The sequence below is a fragment of the Aedes albopictus genome, chromosome 1 (genome assembly GCF_035046485.1).
Source record: "Aedes albopictus strain Foshan chromosome 1, AalbF5, whole genome shotgun sequence".
Lineage (NCBI taxonomy): Eukaryota > Metazoa > Arthropoda > Insecta > Diptera > Culicidae > Aedes > Aedes albopictus.
The window spans coordinates 63,873,081-63,900,403 of record NC_085136.1 but is presented as its reverse complement, the minus strand read 5'-3'; the positions used below and the strand labels follow the sequence as shown (position 1 = coordinate 63,900,403).

General features: G+C 38.6%; 1 pseudogene; it reads left to right on the top strand.

Moving 5' to 3' along the window:
• LOC134288475 (syntaxin-19-like) lies at positions 1-26,500 on the top strand (annotated as a pseudogene).
• The last annotated feature ends 823 nt before the right edge of the window (positions 26,501-27,323 follow it).

The following is a 27,323-nucleotide window of genomic DNA, read 5'->3' as shown; positions in this document are numbered from 1 at the left end:
ATGACCCGGAACCAGCCTGTTTGGATAGCAACAGCGAAAAAAGGTGTCAAACTGGTCGCTAGGCATCGTGGAGAAATCTACGTGTACTCGATTGTCGATGGTAAGCAGATCAACATCCGCATGGAAAATGTACTTTATGTACCGGATCTGACGCTGAATCTAATGCCTCTGCGCCGGCTGGAAAAGGCTGCTTCTTTCCAGCAGTAATTTTCCACAAAGGCAAGATTGTCATTCAGGACGAAGACGGGGATGTTGTAGCAACTGGCAAGCAAGTTGGTGTTACGCGATGGATTTCCATTGCATGGCAACGCCAAAACATGCCATGGTAACGGAGAAAATAACCAAGGAAATGGCAACGGATACGCACGCACCGAACGGCTAGAAAATAAATTGAATCATTCCTTTGTCAACCACCAACCAGTAAAGGTGTCTCAAGCTTTTCACTCTGTTAAAAAGGACAAGGTGAAATTTGTTGTCGTATTGTACAGTATGACCTATATAAAATGCGACAGTTTTCAGAGACATCGTTTCCCTAGTTCCAACCGATTAACCTTGCATGTATACTATGGATAATATAGTAGAGACACTAATCTGACAATGGCACAGAAACATAGCCTGTTTTAATTCGCATGCCTTTGGAAATATAACGTTGAACATATCGATGTCGAAATCGTCCACGCGCCAGAGGCAGTTTGTTAAGGTTATAATTTTCTTGAAATTGGTCTCAGTTATATTCATTCAAATTTTATGTTCAAAATAGTACTTTCATAGCTGGACAAGGTCTCTAGGAGTTCGTTGGTGATTTGGACAAGAACGAAAAATTTATTGTCTTATAAATTATGAGACATTTTCTGAAAATTGAAGTTAGTGACAAATGATAATCTTTAGAATATATTATGTTTGAAGCATGAAACTGTTTTAAAGTGCTAAGTATTTGTGCCTATTATAAAGGTGAATTTAAAAAAATAGAAAATTTTTTGAACAGTGTTAAGATTTTTATTAATTTATCTTAAATACGGTTTTTAATATGTAGCACTTTTCTTAGGTTTTGGTTCCTACACATTTGAAATAATTTTCAAAACAAAAAATTCCAAACTCAAGAGTACATATTTCTGCACGGTTTCCATGTGTTTAAAAGTTTTCATCTCAATTCATTTTGCTCTGAAAATTAGAGGAAAACTTGATATATTTTAGAATTTTTTTACAACTATAAGGTATCTTATATACATAACCAATGAATATTTTGACACAAATTTGAGAGACCCTGTATGACAATGACCTCTTTATTTTATCCTAAACCAAAAAATATAATTCATTAGAAATAAATAAATAAAAATCATCAAAGACCGCAAAAAAAATGGAGTGTCACATTTTTTTATGGGTCATACTGTACATATATCTCAAGAGGCACTACCACGCATATAGTGGTGTTGCAAAATTAAGTGAATGTATTCATTCATGCATTTATTTAGTATTACATCAAATTCAAGATAAAACTGAATCAACAAAAGAACGCCACAATGTTCGGTTTGTGGCTGCCGCTCTCCATCCTCGGTCGCGCCCAATGCTCGCCAAATCACGTTCCACCTGGTCCGCCCATCGTGCCCTCTGTGCTCCACGCCTTCTTGTGCCAACCGGATCGGTAGCGAACACCAACTTTGCAGGGTTGTTGTCCGGCATTCTTGCAACATGCCCTGCCCACCGTATCCTTCCAGCTTTGGCCACCTTCTGGATGCTGGGTTCGCCGTAGAGTGCAGCGAGCTCGTGGTTCATCCTTCTCCGCCACACACCGTTCTCCTGCACACCGCCGAAGATCATCCTTAGCACGCGTCGCTCAAAAACTCCGAGTGCTTGCAGGTCCTCCTCGAGCAAGGTCCATGTCTCGTGTCCGTAGAGGACCACCGGTCTTATTAGCGTTTTGTACATGGTGCATTTGGTGCGTGGGTGAATCTTTTTAGACCGCAGCTTCTTCTGGAGCTCGTAGTAGGCCCGACTTCCGCTGATGATGCGCCTTCGAATTTCACGGCTCACGTTGTTGTCAGCCGTCAGATCCGAGGTAGACGAATTCCTCCACAACCTCGAAGGTATCCCCGTCTATCGTAACATTACTACCCAGACGGATCCGGTCGTGTTCGGTTCCGCCTACCAGCATGTACTTTGTTTTTGACCAGTCCGACCTTTGCTGCTTCGCGTTTCAGGCGGGTGTACAGCTCTGCCACAGTTCCAAATGTTCACGCGATAATGTCCATGTCGTCCGCGAAGCACACAAATTGGAAGGATTTTGTGAGAATCGTGCCCCGGCTGTTGAGCCCGGCTCGTCGCATAACACCTACCAGGGTGATGTTGAACAGCAGACATGAGAATCCATCACCTTGTCGTAGTCCCCGGCGAGATTCGAACGAACTAGACAGATCGCCCGAAATCCTTACGCAGTTTCTTACACCGTCCATCGTCGCTTTGATCAATCTAATGAGCTTCCCGGAGAAGCCGTTCGGCGTTCGGGTCGATAAACAGATGGTGCGTTGGAACCTGGTATTCGCGGCATTTTTGTAGGATTTGCCGCACGGTGGAGATTTGGTCCGTTGTCCAGCGGCCGTCAACGAAGCCAGCTTGATAACTTCCCATAAACTCATTAACTTTGGGTGAAAGACGACGGAAGATGATCTGGGATATCACTTTGCAGGCGGCATTCAGAATTGTGATCGGTCGAAAGTTCTCGCATTCCAACTTGTCACCTTTCTTGTAGATGGGGCAAATGACCTCTTGCTTCTGATGGAAACACAGGCGCAGCGGAGACCAAGGCGGAGACGGTTTCACAACCGTTCGACCGGACAATACCCGTCCCGGGGTTCGCGTGATAGATACGAAGAAAGATTATACGGGATACATTTTTCGTCAACAACTTTACGTTATCACGGACTAGTACGGACTAACAATAACATACATTTATGAATACAATACTGTAGCAATGATGCTTCGTCAGCTGTTTCATTACAATACACACATATTCTAACACATTGTAAAAGTCAACTGTCATCATTAACCAGGGGGTGGACACTCACAAATAATCGTCCTTCCTACCAGGGGACTGTCACTACTGTACTCCAACACCTTCCACTCCTCCGGTAGCTTTGCGGTCTCCCAGATCCGGACTATTAGCCGGTGCAGGCAGGTAGCCAACTTTTCCGGGCCCATCTTGATGAGTTCAGCTCCGATACCATCCTTACCGTCTGCTGTGTTGATCTCCAGGTGTAAGGATAAGGGAGGCTATGCTGGAAGTAGGAGCTACGTATGGCCATGTTCTTAGAGGCGGCGAAATCTATCAGTCGTAGGCCGTTTTCGTTCATCAGCTGGTGGGCGCAACACTTTCCAAACGTCGGTCTAAATTCCTCCTCCTGGCCTACCTGAGCATTTAGGTCTCCCATGACGATCTTGACTTAACGTCGTGTCATGGGCAGTTATCGTACTCGCGTTCGAGCTGCGCGTAGAATGCGTCCTTGTCATCATCAGTGCTTCCGGTATTAGGGCTGTGCACGTTGATTATGCTGAAGTTGCCTCAGTTCTGGAAGATGGCATTATTACCTCTAAACGTTCGCACCGTTGATCCAATGGTTGATCCTGTCCAACACTCCTCCTGCAGCGCTACAATGCCGAACCCGCGGTCCTTCAGTACATTGGCAAGTATGCGGGTGCTCCCGATGAAATTAAGAGATCTGCAGTTCCACGTACCGAGCTTCCAATCGCAAGTCCTTTTTGTTCGCTGGGGTCGTTGCCGTTGCTCTCAGTTCGTATTCTCTTGTTGATTTTTTTACGGCCGGCTCACAGGGCCTAACGCCAACCCCCCGGTTTACTGTCCGGAGGGACCCAGTAAGATTGCCGAAGCAAACCCCCCGTCTCTCTCAACATACGACCAAATTTCCCACCAGAGTTGGTTACCCGATCTTCCCTAAGGGTGCTCGTACCCCGGCTGGTGCCACGTGGAGTAGGGATCGGAGTTGCATGGCAAGAGGCTGAAGGACCTTACAAGATGTCTGAATCGCATTGCCAGCCTTCACCAACCAACAAAACAGTGGTTTATGTGGGTAAAATGCACACAACAACAAAAATACACAAAATTGTAACCACAGGTTACAGGGGATATGTTCGAATTGTGAGGCAAGAGTTCGAGTCATGTTGCAACTTCAGGTTAAAACCTGGAATTCTTCAAAATGTGCATATTATCTCTAAAAAAAACTAGAGAGATGGTGCGAAGATAATTGTAAAAATTTGATGTTTTATCTGAATTTGGCGAAAAACTACTAATTTTTGGTCTGTTAAATATAACCCTAGTATGGGTAAAATCCTGATCGAACATTAAAGTGTATTCCACACCCAACATCGAAAGTAAACTGGTTTCAGGTACTCCTATTACTAAAGTATCAAAATATTGCGTTACGGTTAGCGAAATTTGACAAACACTAGATTCGAACTTTTGCCCCAGTGGTGGGGAAAGAGTTCGAATTTGACGCACACTTACAAAACGTGGTGTAGCTCAAAATTAAAAAGACATTTGGTGAAACTTTGTTCAGCAAATTTTTCAGCTCATGGATGACAGAATCACCACATTGTATGCATCTATTATTATCTGTTTCGTTTAAAACAAATCAATTAAGGTCGAACTTTTTGCCGCACCTTCCGTGTTCCGTGTTGGGGACATAGTACCACTGCGACCATTAAATTGATCTATTGTGATTTGCCCCACCTTACTCTATGGGTCATTTTCTGTAAACGACCCCTAAACGTTAGTTTTTTTCATTATAACTTTTACTAGAATTTTTAAAGAATTTCCAAATATTCTGCATTTATTAGTATTAGTATAGTTGTTGCGACGCCGCATAAAGTAAGTTTTCTGGGCCGGTCTAAAAATGAACCAGGCTAGCGGCAGCATAAGTGCAGCATGACAGTTCTCGCGCGCTGGTAGTGGTAAAGAGAGATGAAATTGCGTGATGAACTGGTAGAACAAGCGATAAATAAACAAGGGGAAAAGTTGAAGTATTTGAAGCTGTAGAATTTATCTTGATTATTTCGACTGTGATAATTAGTTGGAGTTGAAAGTAATTGGAAGTTGCCAAAGTCGCAGTGCTGTGTTTATGAGTCATAATTTCGTAAGTAGAACCTGGAAAGAAAAAGAGAAAATAGACAGTGAAAACTAGATATACTTACCTGATATTTCTTCTTAGCCGTGCGAATATCGGTATCTGGTGATTCTTAAAATAAGGAAAATTACCAAAAAGGCTTACCGTGCCGGTGGATCCTAATGTAAGTAGTCGCAGAAGAGAAAAGTGTGTGAATTTTGACTGACAATCAAAAATATTTGTGACCCCATAACAGCATCCGGGCAACATATTTCAATTAGGGTAACGGCCCCTAGTTCAGTCCAGTCACATTTGTAAACCGTATAAAAGAAGTCGTGGCAGAGAAAACCACTTAATTGTAAGTTGTTAGTTATTAAGTTTGTGTTGTTAATTGTGTTAATTTAATTTCTTTGTTAATACATTTCAGTTTAAGCGTTGCTACAAAAACCGTAAGCTGCTTTGAAAATCTGGTTTCTCTCGGGAACAATAGTATTAGTATAGTGGAGCATCGTGGCTGTGCGGTTAGCGTCACCAAGCGTATAATCGTCCCATGCCATGGGGTGAGGGTTCGATTCCCGCTCCGAGTGATGACTCTTTTCGCAAGAAATGTTTCTTCCTCGTATCCACTACTTGTGCTCGTAATATATGTCATGACCGTTGTCTGGTGTTAAGTTTCCGTTAAGTCCGTGTCTTTTTAAAATACATGTTTTATTCAAAGACGAAAAAGTTGTATCTTCTATACTTTTTGAGTTTTTTGAAAAATTCAGTACGAACTAATATAGTTTACATTCAGATTTCAAAGTCAAGGAAGCTAGTGCGCAGCATGGGTTGCAACAAAATTGTAAACTGCTAAGCAATTCATAATGCAACCCATTTGAGTTGCATTATGGTTCATAATGCAATTCATTTGAGTTGCATAATAAGTTTTTTGGGACGTTTGAGATATTTTGGAGTTTTCAGTGCACAAACATACTTCATTATGCCACTTCTGTTATTGACTTACGCTTCTCTTATTTCATACCCTAGGATATAGGAAGCCGAGGTTTTCTCTTTTGTAGTGCAGTAAAATAAGAAATTCAAATCAAGATTATTTTGTCATTTATTTAGTGAAATATATAAAGACTAGATTATTAATTTTGATAAAAATTGATGGTACAGTTTGTGAGGTGATTATACTGAACAGGATTCGGTGTGCATGGTGCAACGTTTGCAGATGAGGACGACGGTCGCGACGCCACAGCAAATCGTCAGGAATGTTGGTTGTAGAAAGAACGGGATTTTCGAGAAACGGCCTTCTCGTGGCAGGAACTTGAAAACTTTTGACAGCCATCATATTACGGTTCTATAACATTTACCCGAATGACATTTACCCGAAAGACATTTACCCGAATGACATTTACCCGAACGTCATTTACCCGAATGCGACAATTACCCGAATGCGACATTTACCCGAATGCGACATTTACCCGAATGCGACATTTACCCGAATACGACATACCCGAATGCGACACTTACCCGAAAAATGCAAAAAAAAACGGTGGACTTGATCCCCATATGATTTGTTAATAATAAATATGTTATGACCCGGTGTCATTCAGCCGGCTTTCGTTAGACCTAATAATCATCAGTCCGAGTGATCATCAAGCACTCTGGTACAGGACTAACTGGCGGTTAAAATGCAATTTTAATCTGCGGATTTTCTAATATTTTGTTCTTTTACGGCTCCACACCATTAGCCCGAACGCCAACCCGAATCATCGCTCAAAAAGTGTTCACTGTGGACAATTTATTAGAAGTTGATAAAACTTAATCAGTTAGAAAAAGGTAATCCTTGGAGTGTTCTGTAACAACTGTGTTTCATGAACAAGAAAGGTTTGCGGAAACGTAAGAAGCAAATGCAACGCATTTAAGAAAACTGTGACGAAGGGAGGGGTTGTAGATTCAAACAATTTGCCTGATTTTCAGTGTGCATATTTGATGGCCGTCTCCAGTTAGCCTAGTGGTTGAATCTATGGATCACCAATCCGGAGACGGCGAGTTCGATTACCGTTCAGGTCGGGCTTTCTCGACTCCCTGGGTATAGTGTATTATTGTACTTGCCTCATAATATACAAGTTCATGCAATGGCAGGCAGAGAAAGCCCTTCAATTAATAACTGTGGAAATTTTCAAAGAACACTAAGATGAAGCGAGGCAGGCCAAGTCCCAGTGAGGAAATAGAGCCATAAAGAAGAAGAAGACCTGATGGCCGAAAACGATGTACTTGTCTATTCAAATATGAATCCTGGAGAGCTCAGTATGCTTATCTAACCGGCCTTTTTTTTAAACTAAGGTGTTCTTTCAAAATTTGCTTGAACATTTGCTGTTGGCTCTGACCCTAAATTATATTTTAATAATTAATTTTCCCTTCTTTGTATCATTGGCTGTTCTTTGGAGCTGTGAAATGCTGTTCCAATATAGCTGTTGAAGTTTTTATTTGAGAATTCCCATTCTTTCAAGTTATGGCTGTTCTTTCGAAGTTATAATTATCGCTATGAAAGCTATAAGTATTTTAATCTGAAATGTTACCTTTTTTCAAATGTTGACTGTTCTTTCAAATAGACAATCTTATAACCATACCCCAACAAAGTTCGTTTTCATCATAATTCCTTTGGTACTGAATACCTGTCCCAGACCTTGCCAACTGGCTAGTTTTTTAAAAGCGAGAAAGATCGAAAAGACATCCAATCATTCGGCCAAATGCTAAATTGTCACCAGGAAGTTTGAGATAAATTCAACCATTTTAATCACCACTGAACATTCGAATGAGATGACTTATTTTTTAAAGACACAGACACGTTCAGTGCTTCCAAAGAGCTTGTTCGCTCTTTGAAGGAAGCACGTCACTAGACAACGGACTAGCATGCAACGCCCAGTGGCACAGCCAAAAACTTTTCCTGACAGCTGCGGCTGGAATCGAACCCGCGGCCCCTAGCACGATGCAACTAAGTGCTCGGTGACACTAGCCACACGCCCACAAAGGCCCACAATATTTGCCTTCTTTTTAAAATAGGCTGTTCTTTCGAATTTGCAGTGTCCAACCGTGTACTGTGGCTGAGTTGGTCGGCCAAACTGGTAATTTCTCCATATAATTTCTTCCTTCTTTTCATTAGAGGCTACTTTTGGAGTTGGAATGTTATATAGTTTATTTGCAGACGAACTTCTGACTCCATGAGAGATTTGTTCTTCTTTGAATAATAAGCTGTTCTTTCAAGTTAAGATTTACACAATTGCCTGGTGGCCAAATTAGCAACTTGATCAGATGTTTTCCTTTCTTTTGAGAATAGACTGTTCTTTCGAGGCCGGCTAGTGGATCGATCTATCATTTATTCGGCCTAATGACCACTCGGTTTGTATGTTGGGCTGCTGCGATTCACTTGACATATAAACTCATTATTTTGATTGATTCTATCAGTAAGCATTGACTGTGGCCCTATTATGAAGAATTGTGTATTTTTTCGTCAGTCTCTGGGATAGTCGAGCTCTGTGCTGAAGCCTTTTAAAATTATCTCTATTTTATAGTTTTATTGAATTTATTATTATTTCGCAAAAATGAGGGAGTGATATAAAGGAAACCCGTGAATCCATCTCTCTAGCTATTCCTTTACAAAAAAATACTCATCTACCGGGATAATGACCCATTCGGGTAGTGGCTTCTTGGATAAAGGCCTATTCGGGGTTATGGATTTCGGGCCGTGGCATTAGGGGTAATGGGGTAGAGTTTCTTTTACAGTGATAGTGTTACCCTCACTAAGTTTGTTGGTGGCCAAACTATTACCTATCCTTCGGAGATTTTTCCTTCTTCTCTTCAAAGGCTGTTCTTTCGAGTTGCACTGCTGCATATTTTATTGGCGTTTGAACTACTAACTGTATGTGAGTTTTGTCCTTCTTTCGATTATAGGATGTTCTTTTAAATTACACTTTTACAGGATTGACTGATGGATTCCAAGTGTACATCTAATATTTTTTCATTCTTTTAATAACAGGATGTTCTGTTTCGTGAACAAACTGCAAACTTTTCAATCAAAGATTTTTTCTAATGCCGATTGATTGATTGATTTGCCGAGGGATGTTCTCTAATCGATTCGATCTATTGACCATTCGGGCTATAGAGATTTCGGTTTCGGGTCATTTGGCCGAATGCCGTTTGGTCGAAAAATTATTGATGAACTTAAGTGACCATGCCACTGTTCCCCACATCAATATAACTCGAAAGAACAGCCTATGATTCAAAGAAGGAAAAATCTTTGATAAAATATTGGCAGTTTCAACGCAAACTAATCCCTGAATGTCAAAACTAGAAAAAATAGCCTATGATTAAAAGAAGGAAATATTTCTAATGATCATATTGGTAGTTAAAATGTCAAAAACATCATCTGAATTCTTTTGAGCATAATTCGGCCAACCGACCCATTCGGCCAGATGGCATTCGGCCAAATGGCGTTCGGCCAAATAGCCGGACACCATAGATTTCTCCTTCTTTAAATCATAAACTGTTCTTTGCTTATCAAAAGAACAGCTTATGAATCAAAGAAGGGAAAATTTCTAAAGAGAATGCTAACAGTGTTAACATAAAATTAGTAAGCTGCAATGATTAGTTTTACTCAGGTATTTGTCCTGTGAATTCCTATCACGGAACGTTTCAGAGAAAATTTAATAAAATGTGTTCTTGAGGAACTTGACATTCCTGAGCCTGAGCCGCAATACAAAATAATACATGTACTTTTTACACTGAACAATATAAATGAACTTTATTCATAAAATCATAATATGTGCAGAGTAATTAACTATTCGGGTAAATGTCGCATTCGGGTAAGTGTCGCATTCGGGTAAATGTCGCATTCGGGTAAATGTCGCGTTCGGGTAAATGTCGCATTCGGGTATTTGGCATTCGGGTATATGTTACATTCGGGTAAATGGTTTTCGGGTAAATGTCTTTCGGGTAAATGGTTTTCGGGTAAATGTTATAGAATCCATATTACAGCTTGCGTGTCCCAGTTTTTTTAACCAAGTGATCGAGGTATGGATGTCTTTGATTTATTACTTTGGAGTCGTATGCACATCAATCGCAATAATGTGACCGAATGCATTTTGCAATTGCAAAAAACGTTGTATGCAACTCGTTGCAAAACTCGATTTTTTCAGCACTCTTCGTATTTATCCAACTCGGCAAGCCTCGTTGGATAAATGTACGACTCGTGCTGAAAAAATCTTCTTTTTGCAACTCGTTGCATAAACTACTATTATTGAAAAATAAAAAAGATATCGCATAAGCAAGTTGTCCGTTTTATAAATTGAACAGTCCTTATGCGACCTCGTGACAATGGTTCCGCTCCTTTGCACACCAGCTCTCCTTATCGCTCCTTCCAGCGCTATGTTGAACAGTAAGTTCGAAAGAGCTTCAGCCCGTCTAAGGTTACGAACGATAACGAAATTTCATCCGCAACCCGTACACTTGATTTCGAACCGTCAAGCGTCGCACGAATCAGTCTAATCCTAATCAGCTTCGCCGGAAAACCATGTTCAATCATTATCAGCCATAACTCGTTTCTCTTCACTGAATCGTACGCCGCCTTGAAATCAATAAACAGGTGATGGATCTGCAAGTTGTACTCCCGAAATTTATCGAGAATCCGCCGCAGGGTGAACATCTGATCTGTCGTAGATCAGCCCTCACGAAAACCCGCCTGATATTCGCCGACAAAGGACTCCTCCTTCGAATACACTATCCCTCTCAAATCAATTTATCAAGTCCAAAATAATTTCGATCACGAAATTGGGCCTTTGAAAACAGTGTGGGGATGGAGAGAAGCAGCCGCGAGCCGAAATATGTGGCGTAGACTTATTGTCTCAGTCTTATCTATGTGTAGTTGTTGTTCTACTAAATAACTGAATTAATGTGCAAGAATGAGCTGCATGGTGTATCGAGAGTTCTTCGACTCCATATTTTTCAGCGTATGAAAATGTTATGGAACTCCAACGATCGTATACCGTTCGCTACAATGTTTCGGGAATTCCTACTTCCCCCACTGCAAATCGGAACTGATCCGGTTATACTACATATATCGAAAAATCCCCTGCTCGCTGACGGCGTACAGCAGCCGCAGATCAAAAAAGAAAGGTGAGAAGCAACGAGCGATAACAGCTTCAGAGGTGGCAAAAGCATATGTATTACCTGCAAGCATTCCGCCCCTGCTCTGAATGGAGTTCACATTTGCGTTTATGTGCCATGCTATCTGAGCTGTAACGATAAGTCACCTACATGCTTGATGCTTTCAACCGATGCTGATCTAGATCGTCAAACGCCCAATCCGTCGACACTTCCCGAGTTCAGAGTGTTATTGACCCACGTGCGGCTAATTTTATGTCAATGGATGGATGGTGGAGGTGTGTCAAAAATCCGGAGTAAAAATCATCTTCACGCCTCGAACGCGATAGCTTACCGCCGAAATGAATAAATTGGAGATAAAATTTATAGCACTTCGATCGCGTTATGCAGATCAGCGTCGGCGCGCTACTTGTGCGCCAGCTGCTTCCTCGCAGTGCAGTGTGGGGTTTTCTGTTTAGCTGATCCTACCGGTTGATCTTTAATACGTATGCTGTTGAAGAAGTGGACTACATCCATAAGATCGCCCACAATTGGACTCAGTTGGTTTTGGGTCGCAACTCAGTGTGGATAGCATTTTCGGCGACAGCGTGTTCTCATCAGTATGGGTCGGGATCGTTTGAATTCACTTCTGAAGGTTCGTGGGTCGAGCAGTTGCAACCCTTTAGCGGCGGTCTTGAATTTCCACTAATAAGGATCATTTTAGAGACGAGAATTTGCGGAGTCTATCAAGAATCTTTCCCAACAGCATGAGTACGAAACGTTGCTCAACCAGCAGCAAATAATCCAGGATCTCGACCAGGTGGGTGTGGTTAGATAAGTCGTTCACAGTTCGACCCATAAACTTTAAATGTGATTTTTTCCGTCGATTAGTTCGCCAAAATCTCCCAATCGATTAGTGAATTACAGAACAATGTCTTGGAAATCGAAGAAGAGCTTGCGGGTCCTGGTTCTGTGCGGGCCAGTCGAAAGCTGGGCGATAATGCAAACCTGTGCTACAAGATTTTCGCCGCTTTGAAGGTACTTCAGGGGGATTTGGAGAGTCTGAGCCAGCAGCGGAAGGATGAGGATGGCGACAATCTGGTTAGCCTGGTGCGGAGCAATCAGATGCAATGTGTGAGAACTGCCTACTTTGAGGCGTTCTGGAAGTTTCGTTCGTTGGTGCAGAATTAGGAAGGAATTGTTAGGAAGCGGAAACTTGAAGGTAGGTACGAATAAAGGTAGCCATATATGTATGCATTTATTTGCGCTAGGGTATACATCTAGTTCGTCATATCAGACAGGAAATAGCCATTTATTACAGATATTCCAACTTACTTTTGACGAATTTCGCCCCAAATCGTATTCGGAGTTGGCAGCACCCTCTCAGATTACCGTCGTGCGGGGCTTCTTTATACACTTTTTCATGATTTTTCAACTTTATGACATTCTAACTTCCAAAGTAGTGAATGGATTTCCACAATTTTTTCATGTAATAATCGTGAGTATGTATGTAGGATGTATGCAAAATTTGAACTAAATACATCAATAAACAAAAAAGTTGTTCATACACCCATCGGACACATCTCATATAGAGCCTTATGGGGGCTACTTTGGACACTTCTAATACCAATAAAAATTATCAATTTAATGAATAGCTATTTATACATTTTCAATATTTGGATCAATTCATTGTTATAGAAGCAATTAATATAATGAATAGTTTTGATTATCAGAAGCCAACTAATGCCTTTAACAACAGTGCATTGCCGTTATAGGTTATTGTGTGAGGTTAATATAAGGACATTTTAACTATAACAAAACTACATTTAAATTTCCAGTGTTATTTAGAAAACCACTTTTTACCCATACTGTAGTATGATTTCAATAAATACATGCGTTTTTAGATGGTTCTGTGCTACCTTAGGTATTTTGAACAGCGTAATATTGTAATATAGACAGCCTTGAAAAAGGGACCATCGATCATTTATTTAGGTGAAACGGTCATTTATAATGTATAACGATACAAATGTTCGATTGTATATGCTACGTTGATATATTTTGAATGAATTGATCAACCCTTTGAAATTTATGGACTGTAGAAACAATGCCTACAGAGCAAATGTTCTGATACGTTATATTTATTTTTTTGGTTGATTCGATGCTTTTTCTCGTCCTGACAAGCAATAAAGGGTCTGTTTGAAAAACAATTACAACCAAATGAAGGGGAAACTATTGCTTCATAATAGTCTTAAAGACATCAAACAGATTTGAACAATATTTTGCATGCAAAAAAAATCATTTTAAAAAGTGTCCAAAGTAGCCCCGCATTTAAAAAGTAGCCCCGCACGACGGTACAATGAAACTTTCTGGGTATGTAGACCTTGACTAGATAAGCCACTTTGCATACTAAGTTTCTTCAAAATTTATCTAGACTGTCTTTTGAAAAGGGCTATACATTTTTTTTACCGATTTTTTTTTACAAATGTGTTTAATAAAAAAATGACTACTCCTACGAAAAAGTGTTGTATGGGTGATTGTCACTAAATACGTAAAGTTTCAAGAAATAAATATTGAAAAAAAATCCAAACTGAGTGGCACACTGAAAAAAATCGCTTTTAAAAATTCAAAGTGGATTTACAAAAAAACACCATCTTTGATTTCACGATTTCGATGAAATTTTGTTTCAAGATAGCTAATTATGTTCCCTACCAACCGTCCATACACAACAAGATGGGCACTTTTAAGGAAAAAAAGTTTTTCTAACAAAAACATGTTTCATGTCCAATTTTTTTTTCTGTGTATTTTGTTATCAAAAACTAAACCAGTGAAGGTCATAATCATCCCAGAATCCAATGAAACACAATTTGTTAGGAGATTTTATCTCATTTATTCAAAATGATTATGTCTTATTCATTCAATCAATTCATTTTTTATATTTAAATAACTACTTACGTATTCTCTTATGAAATGACGAATTTCGTCCCAAATCGTATACAGAGTTGGCAGCACTCCTTAAGATTACAATGAAACTTTCTAAATGTGTAGACTCTGACTAGATAAGCCACTTCGCATACTTAGTTTCCTCAAAATTGATCTAGACTGTCTTTTGAAAAGGGTTAACTTTTTTTTATCGATTTTTTCAAATGCGTTTAGTAAAAAAAAATGACTACACAAAAAAGATTAGTATGGATGCTTAACACAAAATAAGTCAAGTTTTAATAAAAAATGTTGGAATTCTTCCAGGAACATCTCAAGGGATTCCTCCAAGAATTCCTCCAGAAATTCCTCTAGGTATACTTTCAGAAATTCCTTCTGGAATTCCTCCAGCCTAGACGTGTGCGCCGAAGCACATTTCACCGGCGGCGGCGTATATAGTATTTTGAGGCAGCGGCGGCGGCGACGCCGGCGTCACGCCGTACACCATATTCGGCGGCGGCGGCGGCGTAATCGGCGTGACATTTTTTTTTTAAATTTTACTTTCGTGAATTGCTACTGCTAGTCCTCAAAAATGTTTTCTGAAAGTACAATTTTCGCCTACCTGTTGCGAAAGGCTTAAACGTAAGGAAATCAAGGGTTTCATATTTAAAAAAATATCCCCACAAGAAGTTTGCCTTATATTTTTGAGAGATTCCTTGAGAAAGTTCTCCAGCAAATTTATAAAGGATTCCTATAGGTTCACAAAGTTGCACGTATATTTTAAGAATATGTCTTAAATTCATTAATCTATAATGACCGGTTATGGTAAAACTAGAGCTGGTCACTCAAGGTTTCCGAATTCCAGCGCCCATCTGGAAGAAGTTACTTCAGTATTGAGCGCTATACACACTGTTTGGATGATTTTTCCTAATCAGGACGATAATTATTTCGTGTAGGGAAAAATTTCCAGTGAAGCTAGTTTCACACCGAAATCTCTCATGTGAATTTTTTTATGATATGGCGCAATCGGTGTTTGTTTTTCTCGTCATAAGGAAAAAAAAAATACGAAATCTTATGAAAACTGAAGTTACCATAATTTAAAAAATATATATGTAACAATTTTACCGCTCCACGAAACAACATACAATTTCCATTCTAGACTAAGGAAAATATCAATCCAAGGACCAGTGAGTTTATGGATCAATGGAAGAGTTTCTTGGAGATTTGTTTTGAAATTTATCCAATAATTTCTCAAAGAATACAGTACAAAAAGTTAATCCAATAAAACTCCTGGATGGATTTTTTTGCCATTTTTTTTTCTGGAATTATTGCAAGAACTCAATTTATGAGTTCAACAAGAACTCCTCCAAATAAATCTCCAGGAATTCTTTTAGAATTTCCTTCAGGTTTTTTTTTTCAGGAATTCATCTAGAAACTCTCAAGAATTTCTTCAAGATATTCCTCCGGAATATATGGAAGCTCCTTTTACAATTGTTGATAATGTTTATGGATCCCCAGTTTTTGATGCCACAGGATTCCCCGGACTTCATATATTTTTCTCCAGATATTCCTCCATATATTCCTTCAAAAAAATAAATATCTTTAGAAATTCCTTCAACAATTCTTCCAGATTAATTTTCAATTTCTGCTTCCTCCAAAAATTCTTCTTGGATTTTTTTTTCCTACCCGCTGTTGGGGAAATTAAGCCACTGCGTCCAATAAGCTGAACTTTTGTGGCATTTTTTGGTATAACTTCAGAAATTGCTTCGGAGGTTTTTGTTCACTAATACCTTCAGACATTTTTCCAGAAATTCTTTTAGTAATTCCTCCAGAAGTATTTCCAAGAGTTCTTCCGGGGTTGGCTTCAGAACATTTTACAGGAATCCCTTCAGAAATATGTTTAAAGATTTATTCTTGAATTCTTCCAGTACCATTGCAATGCATTGTCTGCAATTTATGCAAGAATTCCTGAAACAAATTTTCTTTCGGAAATTTCTCTGAGGTTTACTCCAGAAATTCTTCAAGGGTGTCCTTTAGACATCCCTTTAGAATGAATGAGTGTAATCAGTTTTGTACCTTTTAATTCCGCCCTATGTATAGGGCGGAATTAAAAGGTACAAAACTGATTACACTCATTCATTCGAAGAGGGTATTCTGCTTAGAGGGTTCGAAAAGTCGGTACAAAGATCCCTTTAGAGATTTTCTCAGAAACTCCTCCAGGAATTTTTCCTTAAATTCCTCCAAAAGTTTCTTATAAAATTCTTATACCGTCTACCCCCATTGGTTTGAACGACACCTTGAATGAACACGGGGTACATTGGTGGTCAAACCAACGAGGAAAGACGGTAGGAATGCCTCCAAAGCCATCTCAAAGAGTACCTCCAGGTATTCGTTCTGGAACTCCACCAAAGATCACTTCAGAAATTTCTTCAGAAAATTTTGTTCAGGAATCTCTTCAGTAAATTTTCAAAAATTTCTTGGAATCTCCAGAGGTATCTCCATAGATTCCTTTAGTTATTCCTTCGGGAAATCCTTGAAGAATTTCTCCAGTATTGTTTGTGTAATTTTATAAAACACTTCTGTAAAAATCCGTAAAGGAAAATCTTAAAAATAAACTCTGGGGAAATCTCAGATATTTGTTAAGGAACCACAGAAGTCAACCCAAAAGATACCTTCTACAAATTTCTTCAGTAATCCCCGATGAAATTTTCCAAGGGATTCCTTGAAAAATTTCCGAGAGAATCGCTGAAGAATTTTTAGAAATATCTGTAGAAATATTTCTGAAAAAAATCCATTGAAGAATTTCTGAAGAAATCCCTTGCTGACATTCATAGAGAAATCCTTAAACTATTGGAGGAGTCTCTGGAGATATTTCTGAAGGAACTCCTGAAGAAGCCTTAGAAAGAATCCGTGGAGGAATTTCTGAAAGAATCCTTGGAGGAACTTCTGAATAAATCTTCTGTCGAATTCCCGTAGAAATCCCTGGAGATATTCTTAGAAGGTTTTTTTGAAGAGACTCCATGAGCAACTCTTGGTGGAATTCCTATAATAATCGATAAGCAACATTTAGAAGAATTCCTGGAGAAATCCTTTACCAACATTCATGGAGGATTTTCTGAAGGAATTTCTGCAGGAACTCGTTAACGTATTTTTAAAGGAATTTCTTGAAGAAAGTCTAGAGAACCACTTAAACTTCTGTAACGGTTCCTACAAAAATCTCATGAGAAATATCTAAAGGAATTTCTGTAGAAATTTCTAGAGATTACTTCTGGAAAAATTCCTGAATTTCTTAAAGAACCCAAGTGAAGATTACTAAAGGTATCTTTGGAAGAAATCCTAGAGAAATCCATGTGTAAATACATGGATGAATACCCGGAGGAATTCCCGAAGAAAATTCTGTATGGGTTTCTGAAATAATCTCTGAAGGAATACCTGCTGGAATTACTGAATAAAAAAATCATGAATGAACTTCGAGAGGCATTCCTGTAGACATTCATGTGGAAATTTTCAATACAATCCTTGGAAAAATTCCTGAAGAAATGTCTGGAGGAGTCCGAAAAAATACGTGTTCGCATACCTGTAAGAATCCCTGGAAGACTTTCTGAAGAAACCACTGGTGGAATTTCAGTTAGAAATACCGCAGGAATTTCTAGAGATATATTTGAAGACATCATCCCTTTAGAAATTTCTGAATGAAATCTCTAGTAGTTTTTCTGAAGTAATATTTCGTAGTAACCCTTTGAAAAATTTATTGAAGAAACCTTGAATGAATTTTTTAAGAAACCGATGGAGGAATTCCTGAAAGAATCCTTGGATTACTTTAAAGTATTCCAAGGAGTTATTTTTGAAAGGGGAGACCTCCATAAATTACGTCACGCTTTGAAGAGGTAGGAGAATTCAGTAAAGTATGTCAACCCATACACACATTTCAGAGATCCCATACAAAAAGAGGGACGGAGCACTGAAAATTGACAATTTTTGCATGACGTAATTTGTGGACTTTCTTAAAAATCAATGAAGCATTTTTAGAAGGAACCCATAGAAGACTCTCTATAGAAATTCTTTAGAAAATTTAAGAAGGAATCTCTGGGAAATTTCTAAAGAAATCTCTGGAAGAATTTCTAAAGGAAACTTGAAGAAGTTTCATAAAGAATCCGTGGTGAATTATTATAAGGCATCACAGAAAAATATGTCTAAAAGATTATTTGTAAGTTTGTGTTTTTTAGGAAACTCTTGGAGAAATTTTTGAAAAAAAAACTGTCAACTCTTGATTTTCTGAAAATAAATCACTGTAAGATTGTTTGGAACCCGTGGAAGCATTCCTGAAAGAATCTCCCTAGATATTTTTGAAATAATCCATGGAGGAAGTTCTTAAGCAAGGAAGCTTTCCTAGAAGAATTCTCGGTTTAATTTGTGGAGGTTCCTCATGAGGAATTTCTGAAAGAAATTCTAGAAAAATTTCTGAAGAAATTCATGAATTTTTTTCTGAAAGGAATCTCTGGAAGAACTCATGCAAAAAATCCCTGTATTATATTGAAGATTTAGTAGGACCGTACATTTCCATAAACAACTTTCACGAGATTTGCCAAGAATATGTAGGGTTATGTGTTTGTGGACCTCATGAGAATACCGCCAAGAGTTTTATTGATAATCCGTTAAGGTTTACAAAAGCAACCAATCTATCTTTAAGCTAAGTCTGGGTTATAATTGAGAAACCGAGATTTGCACAGCCACGTTCGGGAAATAAAACTAAGTGTGATCTTCAAATATTGCAGTAAGAAATCATTAACGGAATTCATAAAAATATTTTTCAAAAGATTCATAGAAAATCTCAAGAAAAAAACACCAATAATTTCAAAAAAAAAAAAATGTATAAACTGTTTAAAAACTACCACTTTTATTGCTATGAGGTGGTTCGTAAAGTGCTGGCGAGAAAAATAATCTTCATCGGCGTGGGAAATTTTGTTCGGCGGCGTGGAAAAATATGAAGAGCGGCGCGCCGGGTCAACTTGACTGGCGGCGGCGGCGTGGAAAAAACGTCGGCGACGGCGGCGCGGCGCGGCGGCGCACACGTCTACTCCAGCCAGTTCTCCACGCATTCCTGCATGCATTCCTCCAAGAGTTCTTTCAGGTGTTTCTACAGGAGTTCTTCCAGGAGTTCCTTGAGAAATTCCTCTAGGAATTCCTCCAGGGATTTTCCAGGAATTCCTCCAGCGATTTCTCCAAGAATTCCTCCAGAAATTCCTCTAGGAGTTACTCCAGAAATTCCTTCAGGAATACCTACAGGAATTCCTACAGTCAGTCTCCACGCATTCCTGCAGGCATTCCTCCAAGAGTTCTTTCAGGTGTGTCTACAGGAGTTCCTCCAGGAGTTCCTTCAGAGATTCCTCTAGGAATTCCTCAAGGGATTTCTCTTAGGATTCCTCCAGGGATTCCTCCAAGAATTCCTCTAGGATTTCACCCAGAATTCTCTAGGGATTCCTCCAGGAATTTTTTAAGAAATTCCTCCAGGAATTCGTTCAGAAACTCCTGCAGCAATTTCTCCAGAAATTGTTCAGATATTGCTTCAGAAATTCTTTCAGGAATTTCTCCAGGAATTCCTCCAGGAAATTTTATAGGGTTTCTCCTAGGAATTTATCTGGGAATTTCTTCTGCAGGAATTCCTCCAGGGATTCCTCTAGGTATTCTCCCAAGGATTTCGCCTGTGATTCCTCCAAGGACTTCTCTATGGATTCCTTCGTGCATTCCTCCAGGTATTCCTCTAGACATTCCTCTAGGCATTCCTCCAGGGATTTTCCAGGAATTCCTCCAGGGAATTCTCCATGAATTTGGCAGCCAAGGGCTGAAAGTCTCTATAATAAAGACAAATCAATCAATCAATCCATGAATTTCTTCAAGGATTCCTCCAAGGATTCCTCTAGGAGTTACTCCAGAAATTACTCCAGGAACTTCTCTAGGGACTCCGTCAGAAATTTCGCCAACAATTCCTCAAGAGATTTCACCAGAAATTTCTCCAGGGATTCCTCCAAAATTTCATCCAGGGATTCTTCCAGGAATTTCTCAAGAGATTCCTCCAAGAATTCCTCCAGGAATTCCTCTAGGTATAATTTCAGAAAATTCCTTCAGGAACACCTACAGGAATTCTTCCAGGCATTTCTCCACATATTCCTGCAGACATGCCTCCAAGAGTTCTTTCAGGTTTCTACAGGAGTTCCTCAAGGATTTTTTTCTAGGTATTCCTCCAGGAATTCCTCCAGGATTTCACCCAGCATTTTCTGCAGGGAATCCTCCAGGAATACCCACAGGAATCCTTCCAGGAATTTATTCAGAAATTCCTCCAGGAATTCGATCAGAAACTCCTACAGCAATTTCTCCCGAAATCGTTCAGAGATTTCTTCAGAAATTCTTCAGGAATTTCCATTGTTTCTTCTAGGAATTTATCTAGGAATTTTTTCTGCAGGAATTCCTCCAGGGATTCCTCTAGGTATTCTTCCAAGGATTTCGTCTTTGATACCTCCAGGGACTTCTCTATGAATTTCTTCATGCATTCCTGCAGGAATTCTTCTAGGGATTTTCCAGGAATCCCTCCAGGGATTTCTCCACGAATTTATTCAGGGACTCCTCCAAAGATTCCTCTAGGAGTTACTCCAGAAATTCTTCCAGGAACTTCTCTAAGGCTTCCGTCAGAAATTCCTCAGAAATTTCACCAACAATTCCCCAAGAGGTTTCTCCAGATATTTCTCCAGAGATAGCTCCCAAAATGCATCCAGGGGTTCCTCCTGGAACTCTTCTAGGATTTTCTCAAGGGATTCCTTCAAGAAGTTCTCCAGGAATTTCTCTAGGTACTTTCAGAACTTTCAGAAAATTCCTTCAAGAACACCTACAGGAATTCCTCCAGGCATTTCTCCACGTATTTCTGCAGGCATTCCTCCAAGAGTTCTTTCAGGTGTTTCTACAGGAGTTCCTCCAGTAGTTCGTTCAGGGATTCCTCCATGAATTCCTCAAGGGTTTTTTCTAGGGATTCCTCCAAGAATTCCTCTAGGCGTTCCTCCAGGATTTCACCCAAGATTTTACCCAGGATTTTCTCCAGTGACTCATCCAGGAATTTCTTCAGAAATCGTTCAGGGATTTCTTCAGAAACTTCTATAGCAATTTCTCCAGGAATCGTTCAGGGATTTCTTCAGAATTTATTTCAGGAATTTCTTTAGGAATTCCAGGAATTCACCTAGGAATTCTTTCAGGAATTTCTCCATGGATTCCTTCAGGGATTCCTGCAGGGATTCCTCCAGGAATTCCTTTAGAAATTGCTCCAGCAATTGCTCAAGAGATTCTGCCACAAATTTCTCCAGGAATTTCTCCAGGGATTTCTCCCAGAATTTCTCTAGGGATTACTCCAGGAATTCATCCAGGGATTCTTTCCGGAATTCTTCCAAGGATTGCTTCAGGAATTCCTCCAGGTATATTTAAAAAATCATCCAGGAATTCCTCCAGGATTTGGACTGAAAATTCTTCCAGGGAAGGCTTCGTGGATTCCTCTAGTGATTTCTTCAGAAATTTCAGAAATCCTGCCATCATCCTTTTCAGGGATGCACCCAAGAATTTCTCCAGGATTACTTGAAGATTTTTTTATTTACCTAATGGATTTTTGGAGGAATTCCTCCAGCGATATGTATTAGAATTATTTAGGATAATTTCAGAGGGATGCATTTAGGAGCTAGGAAATTCTCTAAGAGTTCATCCAGGAATTCTTTCACAATTATTTCAAACAAATCTGTTAGGAGTTCATCCACGGATTTCTTCAGGAATTTACCCAAAAAGCTCCTTTATGGGAATTCTTTCAGAAATTCGTCCTGCAATTTTTTCAGAAATATATACATATATATATATATAAGTTTTTTTTTCTCCAAGAAATCCTTCAAGAAATTATCCATTGATTTTTTCAAGAACTCCTTCAGAGATTCCTCTAGGAATTTACAGAGATGTTTTAGGGGTTCTAGAAAGTCCTTCAGAGATTTTTTTTTTCAAAAAAATGTCAAGGGACTTCTTCGGAAATTCCTCCGGGATTACCTCAAGGGTTTCCTCTAACGATTGCTGCAGGATTCATCCTCGGATTCCTTCCGGAGTTTTACAAATAATTCCCTTCCGAGTTTTGTGTAGGGATTTTTGCAGAAATTTCTCTTGGAATTTATCCAAGAAGTAGCCTTAAAATTTTCCAGGGATTCAGGAATCCATTCAGCAGCAGCATTCCAGCATCCAGCATTCTTGGGTGAATTCCTGAAGGATTCCATGGAAAAATGGAATCCTTCAGGAATTCACCCATGAAAAACTGTTTCGGAAATCTCCCAGGGTTTTCTGCCGGAATTTCGCTAGGAAAATGCTCTAGACATTTCATTTTGAATTCTTTCCAGCGATTCGTCTAGGAATTCGTTCATGTGAATTACAGGATTTTTGCAGGAATTTCATTATTTGCGAGTTCTCCGGAAATATCTTCAAAAAATTTTCGAGAATTTCTTCGGAGAAAATCCGAAGGTATCACCAGGAGCTTTTAAACGGGATACTTCAAACAATCGTCCGTGGATTGCTTTATAAATTACATCAGTGATTCTTCCAAGACTATTCCCAGTATTTTTTGTGCAATTTGTGGAAGAACTTTTGAAAAAATCCCTTGAGACATATCTTTCACAAGTCCCGTGCAGGAATCTGTAAGGGAATCCCGGGATATATTTCTAACGGAATAGGCTGACCAGATGGTAACAAGGTAAAAACGGGACATTTGAACTGAAAATACGGGACATACAAAATGTTTAGGAGTGAAATTAAAGATTATTATTTCTTTAGAGATTTTCAGCCTGGTTGGCCTGGCTGGTTCGTCTGAAATTAAAGATTGTTTCAAATACACATTAGGGAACGGTTATATTTAAAAAAAAATCTTAGATATACATATTAGTGTGCTGTATAACTACAAATAACATTATTTATATTATTAATATTAATAACATATTATTATAATAACAACTGAATTGTCTTTATAATTATGCTAAAAGATTAGAAATCAATCGGGTGGGTAAAAACTCGGGTAGTTAAAAGTGTAAAATAAGTTTATAAAAATTATAAAATAAAGATAAAAAAAACAAAATGGACATTTCACTCATAGTTTTCGCATTTAAAAAAAAAGTTCCATAAACTTTTAAGAAACTTGATTTTGAACAGATCCATCCAAGATTCAGAATCAGTTAAAAATAAGAAAGTTATCTTTGCTGGAGTCAAAGTCACATTTTATTCATCACCTCTTAATCTTAATATTTATGGCTAAAACTCGAAGGATTCATTTTTATGCGATTTGAAAACATGAAACGCAAACTTTTTACAATAGAAGAATGACTGAAAGTGCCAACATTTCAAAATTATAGTTCTGCATTTCACATGTTACATTTTAACCCTCTAATACCTAACCCCGCCTTTAGACGGGGTATAGTTTGAGCATTTTTGTATTTTTCTTTCCTGAGCAATGAAAACTTTTATATTTTTGACTGATATTTGGGACTGTTCCGTATATCTCAAGATGGTTTTTGGTGTCTTTTAAAGCGTATTTACATTTTTTTTAAATCATTGAAAAATTGATGTTTTGGTCACCTTTTAGATGTCATTGTTTCTTTTGTATAGAATCGCAACAATTCACATATTTTAGATTTTTCTTCAATCATTCTATTATAGTAAAAGAGTTTAAGGGAGTTGAATACACTCTAAAATTATTTTCCTTAAAGTTACACGGAAAATATTTTTTTTATGAAAAAATATTAAATTAAAAATATTTTAACAATAATCATAAAACCTCAAAATGTGTTCGTCTTGAAAAATCGGTATCCCAAATAAGCTTCCAGGAAAAATACAAAAGTGTAGGGATGCTCAAAAATAGAAATTAGAAAAATCGAAAACCAAAATGTTCAAAAACATGTTTAAATCGATTTAGATGACGAAAAATGATATTTAGAGTGTTAAACGTGTTGTGAATTTAAATAAAAGCACGAAGAACATATTAAACTGTGAATTGCAGTAAACTCTGGCCAAATTTCTGATACTTAAAATTATTAATATAAAACTCGAGAGGTATTTTACGGGAAATATGAAGATTTCCAAATCAAAGAATATTTGTTTTGTTAAAAAGAGTTATGATAAGATAAAATATTTGAAAAAATAGTTTTTTTTTTCAAATATTTTTTCTTATCATTACCTAGATTTAGCATAACTTTTTTGTTATTGCTGAGATGGTCGTTGTCCGTAAAATACGGGACATTTTGACCATTTTCCAGAATACGACGGGACATCCCGGAAAGATCATAAAAACGGTACTGTCCCGTTAAATACGGGACGTATGGTCAGCCTATAACGGAACCGTTGGAGAAATTTGTAAGAAAAATCTATGTAGGAGTTTCTGCAGGAATCCCTGGAGAAATTTCTCAGCAAACTCTTAGAGGGACCCTTGGAAGAAATTCCAAAGGAATCTCTGTAGGATTGTTAAAGTAATGTTAACATGAGTTTCTGAAAAACTTCATGGGGTAACTTAAAAAAAAATTACTTGCTGAAATTCCTGAAAAATTCCACAAAATTCTGAAGAATTTAGATATTTTTTATGGAGTCCCAGAAGGAATTTCTGAAAAATAAACCCTGAAGGAAGAACTCGGAAATGCATCTTAGGAAGAATTTCTAAGAAACCACTGAATAGCTGAAGAATCTACTGGAAGAATTTATGAAAAAAAATTAATAGAATTTGTAAAGGAATCACTGTTGTAAATTCTGAAGGAATCCATGGAGAAATTTGCGAAGGAGACGACTCTTTAAAAAATCCCTGGCAGATTTTTAGAATTAATCCATGACAACCTACCTTAAAGTATACTAATAAAAATTGCTGGAAAGACTCTTGAGAGAATATCTGAAGGAAGTCTTCAAGAAATTCTTGGTAGATTTAAAAGTTAAGAAAGAAACCTTGGTTGATTTGAAAACAAAACAGCTGAAGTAATTTCTGAAGGAACCTATGGAGACATTTTGGAGGGAATCCATAGAAGATTCATTATAGGAATCCTAGGAAAAAATTATGATGAAATCTCATAAAGAATTTCTGAAGAAATGTTCAGGTAAATTTGGGAAGGAATCTCTGTAAAAATTTCTGAAGGAAACTTTGGAAGAATTTCTAGAGAATTTGTGGAAGAAATCCTTGGAGAAAGTTTTGGACGAATGCTGAACTTTTGATTTTTTTTTGTTAGAATCGCTAAAAGCATTTTGAGTCCATGGTTGATTTACTGAAAGAATTCACGTACGAATTCCTGAAAAAAAAAAATCTATCGAGGAATCTATAGATAGAATCTATAGAGGAATTATTGGAGAAATTTCTGAAGAACCTTCTGGGGTTAATTCTGAAAGAGATTCTAGAGATTGGGAATATGTTAATGCCATTGTATTTATCTTAAGCCTTTTGTTTTGCCTCTTCATAGCATCATCGCAATCCCTAGCTTCGCTATCCCAGTTCGATATCTTTCGACCGAAACCGGCACCGTGCTACAACTCCGTGGACGTCGATCAAAAATCCTTCCGACGTCACACCTTAAATGATCATCTTCCCTCACATACCACAGTCTTCATCGAGGAGGAGGAAACCGCGGCCGAAACCCTCCAGGCCGTCGAGGAACGCCATCAGGAGCTGCAGGCGCTGGAGCGAAGCCTCGTCGAAATGCGGGATACGTTTGTGCTGTTCTCGACTCTGACGATGGAACACGGCAGCATGCTGAATCTGGCGGAAACCAAAGTGCAGGAAACGACGCACCACATGGCGACCGTGGCAGCCGATATGGAAGAGGCCAACTATTACTACCGGAAGGTGGGCAGCAAGGACTGGTTCTGCTCGCACACGACGTGCTGTTTGTTGGTGTTGTTGGCGTTGCTGGTGGCGATTGCCATTTGTTTGGCGGTGAGGAAAATGTCGCTATGAATGAATAGGCGATGAAAGGAACCTTCACAATATAAAAAAAAATCCTGGAATCTGCACCTCACGTAAATATTAAAACGATTAAACTTCCGTTTCATTTGATTTTAAGTACACTTGATTTCACATGAAAGAATTTATTGTCAATAACCCAAGTAACTAAAAGTTCGGATTTATATTATAGAGTGAACTGTTCAGCTGGATTCAATTTTGGTTCCGTTGAACCCTATTATTCAAAGTTTCACCTACATATTGTTTACATACTTCAAAGTTCAATACAAGCATTTGGCTTGAATTTAGCCGACATTGCATGTCTCAAAAGTTTCAAAAAGTACTAGTCTTGAACCTTGGATCAGAGATCAATCAAAATAGTAACCGAACTTATACTGAGATTCAGTCGGCTTCTAAGATACCAATATCTATCTTTATATATATATATAAAAATGAATTTCTGTTTGTCTGTTTGTTTGACCCTTATAGACTCGGAAACTACTGGACCGATTGGCGTGAAAATTTGCAGTTTTTGGGGCCGGGTAAGGTCCTTCGCATAGTCCGAGACTCTTCTGATCTCTGGAAATGGGGCATCCCATATAAGTGAGTTCGCGGAAGACTTCTCTTTGGAGCTGCATGTCAAAAAACGCAGTAGGCAGGCAGTACGACGTTCGCCGGGATAACTAGGAGATAATAAAATAAAATAAAACAACAACTTGAAATGTTCCATTATGGACTTGTTTCGAATTCGATAGTGAAAGTTCAGATGCTTCAGCAACAATTCAATCATATACATAGTGCCTAATGCTAGGCATGGACCTCGAACGGAATCGCTCAAGTAATTTCCGTTCAGTGCATTATTTTTTCTTGACTGGAATGGTTGAGAAATTCAACACAGCAAGCCCCATTTGATTTGACGTTTCTTCTCAGTTCCGTACTGGGGTCAAGGAAAATCAATCGCTTGCTCATTTCTTGAGCGATTCCTTGCCTGAATTTTCCACGCATGGTAATCTGTACCATTTCATAGGGTCAAAATAAAACAACTTTACTACTTGATTTCGGTAGACCATGTTTCGTACTTGAAGGAACAATGATCATCGTAAATTTTACCATGCTGTGCTTTGTTTGCGTTTTATGGTAAATCGAACCAAATTGTTGAGGTGTTAACCATGAGCGAGGATGACCATTATATAGTTGAA